The sequence below is a fragment of the Panthera leo genome, chromosome B1 (genome assembly GCF_018350215.1).
Source record: "Panthera leo isolate Ple1 chromosome B1, P.leo_Ple1_pat1.1, whole genome shotgun sequence".
Classification (NCBI taxonomy): Eukaryota; Metazoa; Chordata; class Mammalia; order Carnivora; family Felidae; genus Panthera; species Panthera leo.
In genome coordinates this window covers 14,866,607-14,875,000 of record NC_056682.1, presented here as the reverse complement: position 1 = coordinate 14,875,000, position 8,394 = coordinate 14,866,607, and the positions used below count along the sequence as shown (strand labels likewise).

The following is an 8,394-nucleotide window of genomic DNA, read 5'->3' as shown; positions in this document are numbered from 1 at the left end:
TTGTATCTCTTGTAAAAGAAAATTTGATTTTTTGAATTTGTATCTCTCATATACTGAGCATTAACGAAAGACCTAAATATCTGTAAATGATCTTTGCCGTGCACAGAAAGCCCCCCTCAGACATTAGAAAGCCCACCCTGACTACAGACTGAACATGTCATAATAGATCAGGGAGAAAAATCTCTGGAGTAAAGAAATCGTTGATATGAGTGAAAAATGAACACAAGCATAAACGTAAGTGGTAACAGGTCCGAGCCTTGACCCTGTCACCTAGAAGAGGAATTTCAATCCAGGACCTCCTAGGCTCACAATACTCTGGGATGCAGGGACGCCCGCTGATAGGACACTGGCAATTTCCAATGGCATATTAGACTCCCCAAACTAGAATATCCAGGGGACATTCCATTGAAACTGCAACCAAAGTTCCCTGTGGCCTCATTTCTCCGCCCAAGTGCGACTATAGTACAGTAAGCGACCTAAATGCGCAGAAAGGAAATAGGCATTCTCGTATTTATGTATGTTCTGTGATAGAGGCATCGAATATTGTGATTAAAATACCTGTTAAATAAAAATGAGAATTCTGAGTCTGAGAATAATTTATCTTTCTGCTTCTTCTTGAAACATGATTTGCAGATGAGATTAATAGGTTAATTTGACAAATGAGCTGATTAGTAAAAAAAAGAGAGACATAAATGCACACCTTGAAGTTGGGCAGGTGGGGGACCAAAGCTAGACGTGAGTCTGGAAAAGAGCATGCCCTTGAAGGAGTAGGGCTTTTTCAGAGGCTTGTGAAATGGAAAACCGGAGGAGTCTCTTTTGGGACACGAATCTACACGCGTGTGTTCATATGTATATATGTTCGCACGTCTGTAGGGCCTGGGATATGCTGGCCTCCAGAAGGCAGCTGGCTAAGGTAGCTGACCAAGGCTCTGTCCCCAGGGCAAGTCTATCCACATCTTGTCTTCCCTAATCCAGGCCCCAAACTGCTAGTTAACAATTTTAACAGAAAGCTCCAGTACTTACGGTCTTTCTTAAAAGATGCTAGACAGGTGGTGGCTGAAACACCCTGGGAAGTGATAAATCCATAGGGGGAAACATGGGTAGGAGAGCTCTGAAGAATAAGGAGAATGCATGTATATATTGTTCTTTCCACTGCTATCAAAATCTAAGCTGAATTTCTCTTATTCTCCACTTAGTCACCTGTCATTTACTCCTGACAGGGCCATAATGAGTCACGGTTGTCAATGAATGCTCCCTTTAAAGACAGCAATATTTGGGGACGGAGGGATTCACCAAAGAGAAGTAACTCAAGAGGGCCTGAGATCTGGAGGACTGTTGCTGGAGTAAACTGGCATAATTGTGATGCCCACCTCCAGACCAGACTAATCGCAGGCAGAGAAACAGAGAGCAGGGAGGCATGGTGATGTCCAAGGTACTATATCCATATCTTTGTTGGGGGCCCGGGAGAAGTTCATCTTTGGGTTCCATTTGTTTTTCTATTGTGATGGTAGTAAGATTTCTCTTAAAGGGTTGCAGCAAGAATCGGAGGTAAATACACAAATGTCCCAGTTCACTGCTGACAAGTAGAAGGCATCAGTAAAAGAGAACCAATTTTCTTATTAGTATTGATCACTGAGAGGGGGAAAGCATTTTTAAAACCTGAGTCCCTTCTAGATCCCTTTGTTCTCTAAACCCTGCTTTGTATCAAATTTACAAAAGAGGCTGAATTCCAGCGGGGGTCAAGGATGCTACCAGCTAGCTCACTGACCCTGATGGGTGCTGCTGAGTTGCACAGTGGAAATATATAGCATCCACAGACCGGTTTTAGAACAAAAGAAGAAAACAGCACCCAGCCCAGCTACCTCATACTCGGGAGCCGGGGCATTCAGTGGTGTTCCTGATTAACCTTGATTAAAATGGAGAAATTCCTGGGGTCAAGAACAGAGTCCAGACAAGGTGGAAACAACCCAAGGGTCCACCAACAAAAGGACAAACGGAATGTGGTCTGTCCATACAATGGCACAGCCTTAAAGAGGAAGGCAATTCTGACACAGGTCACAACGTGGACGATGAAGCTTGAAGACACCAAGCGAAGCGAAAAAGACGCCAGACACAAAAGGACAAAGCTGTGTGGTCCCACTTAAATGAGGTACCTAGCGTAGACAAACCCGCGGCCATAGAAAGAACAATCATGGTCATCAGGGCCTAGGTAGGGTGGGGAGGAGGAGTTGGTGATCAGTGAGTATAGCGTTCCAGGTAGATGGTGGTGGTCTGCCCAACAAGAGGAATCCACTTGTTGCCACTGAACTCAAAATTAACTAAAATGTACGTTTTGTCAAACGTTTAAAGATAAAAAGAAGAGACTGCGTGGAACAAAAGCCACAGGCAAGAAGTGGCTTTGTGTGAGGCCGTGCCGTTGCCAGTTGGTCTTTATACCCGCACACGCCGGCTGCACACATCTTCTCCTTTATCAGCTTTGAAAACGCAGGCTAAGTTCAGGTAGGCCACGGGCACAGAACAAGCTCAAAGGTAAACGGGCAGGGTCACGTGCCACCGACATCGGAGTGGAAAATGGGCCCTTCGAGGCTGCACTGGAGTTTGTAGAGAGGGAGAGGAAACAATTTTTAAATTTCTTCTAAGTTTGCAGACACTGAAGTGTTTGCCATGAATAAATAAATAAATACATACATAAATATATACAATTAACAAACACTCCATTCTAACACTCCATGTGTCTGCCAGCTGGCAAAAGTAGCCCGATCAATGACATTATGGTCAGATGTCAACAGCGGCAGCTAATAGTCTTGTCCAGCTGAAAGGCAGGGAGATACAGGGAATCGTAAGAGACAGGGGTGGAAACGTATGTTGGGGCAGTGAGTGCAGGGAGGGCTTGAGACTTAGGCCGATTAGGCTGTGCATAACTCACAAGGAATGGGGGCACAGTGACTACCAAGCAAAGGAGAGACATAACTGAGTGGTTATAAATTTAATCCAGTGGAAACTGGCTGCAAATAGGCAGGGGGAAGCTTTTTGGAACGATGAAAATACTGTTAAACCGAACTGTGGCCACGGCTGCACAATTGCACAGATGTATCAAAACACACCCAACGCTTAAAAACTGGTGAGGGGCGCCTGGGTAGCTCAGTCGGTTGAGCGTCCGACTTGGGCTCAGTTCGTGATCTCACAGTTCGTGGGTTCGAGCCCCGCGTCGGGCTCTGTGCCGACAGCTCGGAGCCTGGAGCCTGCTTTGGATTCTGTGTCTCCTCCTCTCTCTGCCCCTCCCCCGTTCGCTCTCTGTCTCTCAAAAATAAATAAATGTAAAAAAATTTTTTTAAAAACTGGTGAATTTATGGTATATGAATTATACTTTCTTAAATGCTGTGTTTTGTTTTCTTTTTTTTATTAGCCCAGCCGTAGAGTGGGACATTATCTGGAAAAGAAGGACACCCACCCCAGAAGGCCAGCTGGGGAGCTATTGCAATAGTGTGGTTGACACGATGCGAGTTGGCATTTGAGTTCTCCCTGGAAGCATGGAGGAGTGTGGATAGGAGACACCGCCAGGTTAGAACCTGCAGACCTACACGGCTGATGTAGGAGACGATGGGCGAGGAGGGCAGGCCAAGGGGAGAGGATCGCGGGTACCTCCAAGGTTTAACGGACTGGTGATTCCGCACACAGAAGCGGGGAGTCATTTTACTTCTGGGTCCCCCCCTTTCTTGAACTTTGCGGCACTTATTGTTTATGCTACATATTTTGGCCCTTATTCCCATACTTTCCAATACTACGTAACTCCTAAATATGATACACACACATTTTTCTTCTTGCTGACGTAACTGACAAGCTCGCCCTTGCAAAATCCTTTGACGACTGTGGTCCTTATCTGGGTTCTTGTTTGCACTGGTGCCCACTCTCTCCTCTTAAAATGTGTCTCTCCTTTGTCTGTTTTGCTGTCCCTCTCCACTGGCTCTCCTCCCACCTCTCAGTTCTCCCCTGCCCACGGAACGCTGGCGTTTTCTGGAATCCGTCCCTAGTCACTCCTCCTTCCCCTTCTCAGTCTCCCTAGCCGAACTCAACAACACCCTCCGCTTAGTGTTGACCCCTGTAAGTGACTGCTTTCCCCAAACTCTCACCATCTGACCTCTCCCCTGATCTCCAAATCCCTATTCCCCCAACTGAGTATGTTCCCCAGATCCTCCATGGACAATCAAACTCGAGCTGCTCGTTACACAAAACGAGTCACTGTTATCCCCCTTCTCCTGGCCTCTGGCTTCCCGGCACACGTTTCCATACGCGAATGACACTCTGGTCATCCTGTGCCATACAGCAAGAACATGGGGATGAGGCAGCCCGTGCTTCTCTCTTCCACGGCTCCCTCCCATCCATCCCATGCCCCTCACTCCACCCAATCATCGCCACGTTCTTGTGTCTCCACTGCCTTCCTACCTCCCAAAGGCCTGAGTCAAGGCAATGAGGACAGAGCAGCTGGCCATGCATGGAAAATCAGTGTTAACTTGCCAAAGGTAAAGAGTAACCTAAAATCTTCAATGAAATAAGACTACATTATAAATTTAAATGTCAAAAATTAAGACATATATAATCGTATGCCTAATTTGTCTAAATACACACTCCAAAACCAGTTTTTCAATTAAAAATGGAAACTGATCATCAGTAATTTGGTTCAATATTAAAGAGTTTAAGGCAAAAATCAGACTACATAGTAATAAAAAGATTACATATTTCAGTCTTTATATTAACTGGCATGGAGAAGCCCCAAATCACACATGAATGCGGTTGGAAAGCATAAAACCGTTTAACCATCTTCTGCGATAAGATTTTGACACTGACCATGAAGCGGCTGACTTCTGTTCAACAAGGTTTGTCACCTGAGGTAAACCTCGTGGCCGGTTTTTACTCTGAATATGCCACATATTTAGTAAGATATACTGCCCTCGTCTTGGGAAAAGTACCCATGAGGATCCTGTGTCAAGCTTTCAAGTCTCTCTTCAAAATGCTTCAAATATTTCCCGTAAAATCAGAAGAGTTCACCTGGGTGGTCAGCTGAGCGAAAGAATCCAGTTCACCTTAACCTTGGTGCGTAGTCCCTCTGTCCAGCTTCGTGACCACCTCTTTGACAATCCTCCTTATGCTGAAGATCTGTCTTTGCAAATTAGCACGTGGCGCGGCTGTATTCATTCACGTAAAGACCCTAAAGCTATGCTCACAAGCCTTCGAGTCATTAAAGATAGCACCAAAATATGGCCTTTTACAAAGCCAGGGGCAGCTAGGCACGCTCTCACAGAGGACAGGCATCCTCTAGAAAGGCCTAATACTTTTCTGAGATCCAAACAGACCGAGACTGAGTTCTCTCCATGAAATCCAACAAGCCTCCGAAGGAAACAATCTGAGTGAGTTGAGTGAATGAAAAATCTCGAGTCACCTCGCCTCTATATAGATTGAGAGGGAAAAGAATAGAAAGTTGCCTGACTGGCGCAAATGATAATATCAACGATTCATTAAGGAAATCTTTCCATTTATCCTCAGACATGTTCAGGGCTACCCTGTGCACGTGAGAGTGAGGAATGTCTATTCCCACTGCCCAGCTTCAGTAGGTAGACTGAGTTCTCCACTGGGCCACCGGACATCAGTCACAACCCGACATAGTGTCATACTTGACTAACCACAGACGACCAGCTAAAAATCACAGTATCGGTGGGTTCCTCAGATTATTGTGAGTGGTACCAACCTCGTCCTCAGAAAAGGTCAGCAAGATTGTTACCTCCCATCATTTTATAACGAAAAATACTGTAGCTTTGTGTTGACCAATTCCTTGAAGCGTCCTGCCACGAGGTGACCAGTGGGCTTGGCCGGGGTAGCAATTATTTTCACGGTTACTCCTCATCCCGTGACAAGATCTAAAGATCATGGGAGCTGTAAACCCACTTTCTGAGCGCAAATAGTCTGCAACAGAGAGTAATATCCTAAAAGTTAAACACACGGGGCCACACAGAAATGGCCTCTCCACCATGTATTTCCAACCCGGTGACACACTCACCCAGGACAGGTCCTGGCATCGATCTGTAAGTCTTCATTTCTGTTGCACTTTTTACTTAGGAGACCAACAGGAATACCAGTCCTCACGTTTTCTCCTGATGCTCCAGTAAATCACCGTGGGCTCTCACTGCGGTGTGCCCAACTAGCTCAACTATTCCTACTCCTCATCAACGTCCTTTCCGTCTCCTGGCCTTCTTGGAAGCCGTCCTGTTTCCCGGAGATGCCTGTGGTCCCTCTATCCTCCTAAAACCTCTCACTCATCCTTCCAGATTCCAACTGCGGTCAGTCCTCTGACAAGCTTTCCACCTTCTCCCTCCCTCAGCCCTTCTGTTCTCCTGCAGCGTGAGAAGCCCTTGTTTTGCTCCGATTACGGCCCTCACCACATTGTAACACAACGTAATATGGCACAGAGATTCCCACTGCTTCCCTGGCTTGTTTGCCCCTTGAGACCAAGGACCGTTTTGTGCGCTGAACCCATGTGCTCTGAGCACCTGCTCTGTGCTCATAAAGGCTAGAAGTTCTGGGATAACAAAATAACCGCAGTAAGAACAAAACGTTCTGTCACTAAGGAGCCTGCACCCTAATGGGAAGAGATAACAATAAACAAAGAGAGCAGCAAGTTATAGAGAACGTGAAATAGTGATGTGTGTGATGCGAGAAAATAAAGCCAGGGACAAACACTGAGGCTGCTGGTTTGCGATTTAAAATGGGGTAGCCAGGGACAGCCTCACTCTACTCATCAGTGATGCCTCGTGCCTTTCCAGAAGTAGGCCCTCAATAAATGTGTGCCGTGCTGTGCTAATTTTAGACCCTCTTCAGTGCTGCAGTCCTAGCAGAAATGCAACAAATGCCATGGATACATAAAGTGGATTTTGGTCGTAAAGGAACCGCTGCCATATCTACGTCGTTTTCCCCCAGATCCGTTTTACCGCTAAGGGATAGTAAATGCTGCCTTATGTTTGCACAGGACTTGACAGTTTATGGAGTGTCCAAGGTCAGAGGTGAGCAAGGCAGGAGTTATCATCGTTAAAGATGCAAAAATGAAGGCCCAAAGGCAGTAAGTGACTTGCCCAATGTCGTGCAGAGGTTGAAGAACCGGGATTCTGCTCCTGTCCAGGATTTCCCCTGCCCCCCTCCCCCCCCCACCCCCCCCCCCCGCCCCGCCTCTGCCTCTGGAATGACCGATGGGAGCACTTGCAAGGGTTATCTCTTAACTGCTGTTCCGTAGTATGAATGAAGTTCATACACATTTTTATACTGCCAGAACGGCCCCCAAATTCGTAATCTTATTAATAAGTTTTTATGAATAGATGTGCATGTAAAACAGAAGACGAATTTCTTCAGATGACTCAAATGACTCCCTCGGCTGGTTTGTACAGATGGTGCATGAGATTTAGAGTTAAATCCACACGCCTCCTTCAGACTAATCAATCTTGAAAGTTTTCTTTTCTCAGTTCTGTTTACAGGTCACCACAGACCCGTTTCCCAAGCCAGTGAAAACCCACACTGTACCACAGATGGATTGTAACGGATGGATCTTTTTTCCAACATGTGGCTTCCTGTAATTTAAGGAAATGTTATACGTGAACAATTAAAATCATATATCAAAAAAGAAGCAAAGCCCCAATAGTTTCCTATTCTATCAAATTACAAAAATTGGAAAAGGGAAAAAAAAAAAAAAAAGGTCCCAGATTATGGAAATTCCAGACTCTATTTAAGAATAACTACTTCAACTTATAGCAAAATATAGGACTTCTAGGTAATAGCACGTAATGACGACTAACAACATTTTCAACCCTAATATAGAGTGAAAAACACACAGATGCGATTATTTAATACATTCTGCTAAGTCCGCTTGAAATATTGTTTCGAGTTGAAGTAATTGGGCTTATGGATAAAAATCTTCAATCTTCCTATGATTCTTCGTTTGGTATTTTAAAGGTGCTGTGGACCCTCTAGTTCAAACACAAAGGATTAGTTATAACCTAAAAATCATTTGCAGCCGCTTTCATTAGAGTTACCGTATTATTTATTATTCCATTAGGACACTTTTTAAAGTAAAAGGGACGCTATTAATTAGACTAGGACAAAACACTTAAACCAATGCCCTCCTGGGCCAACAGGGACATCTGGTCACCCTACTTTCAGGAAGGTCAGTCAAAAAATGTAAGTTGTGCTCTATAAGAGCCCATAAATAAATAAATCTAAGGCGGGGGGACAAGTAGAGTCTCCAGGACGGTCAGTTATTTGTAAATGTAAAATAGTAATACTTTGGGTGTCTCTCTCTGCTCTTCTCCGTCCTCTGACTAAAATGGTGAGGATCCGAAGGCCTGTAGCAAAAGT

The 8,394-nt window shown here is 45.1% G+C and overlaps 1 protein-coding gene and 1 long non-coding RNA gene across 3 annotated transcripts in view; one reads left to right on the top strand and one right to left on the bottom strand.

Moving 5' to 3' along the window:
• STOX2 (storkhead box 2) overlaps positions 1–1,323 on the bottom strand; it is a 113,995-nt gene extending 112,672 nt beyond the window's left edge. Inside the window, exons 1-2 of one of the 2 annotated variants that reach the window (XM_042934265.1) lie at positions 1,201–1,323; positions 1,024–1,111 (exon numbers count right to left, since the gene is read on the bottom strand). The gene's annotated coding sequence lies outside the window, so the exon portion shown is untranslated. Of the gene's footprint in view, positions 1–1,023 lie in introns of both variants that reach the window. The other variant, XM_042934264.1, reaches the window with a different exon arrangement.
• The window catches only part of LOC122217367, a 9,103-nt gene extending 1,461 nt beyond the window's left edge, over positions 1–7,642 (top strand). Inside the window, exons 2-4 of the long non-coding RNA XR_006201434.1 lie at positions 1,221–1,432; positions 3,407–3,561; positions 7,506–7,642. This is a non-coding gene — a long non-coding RNA (uncharacterized LOC122217367). The remainder of the gene's footprint in view (positions 1–1,220; positions 1,433–3,406; positions 3,562–7,505) is intronic.
• Positions 7,643–8,394: the final 752 nt, after the last annotated feature.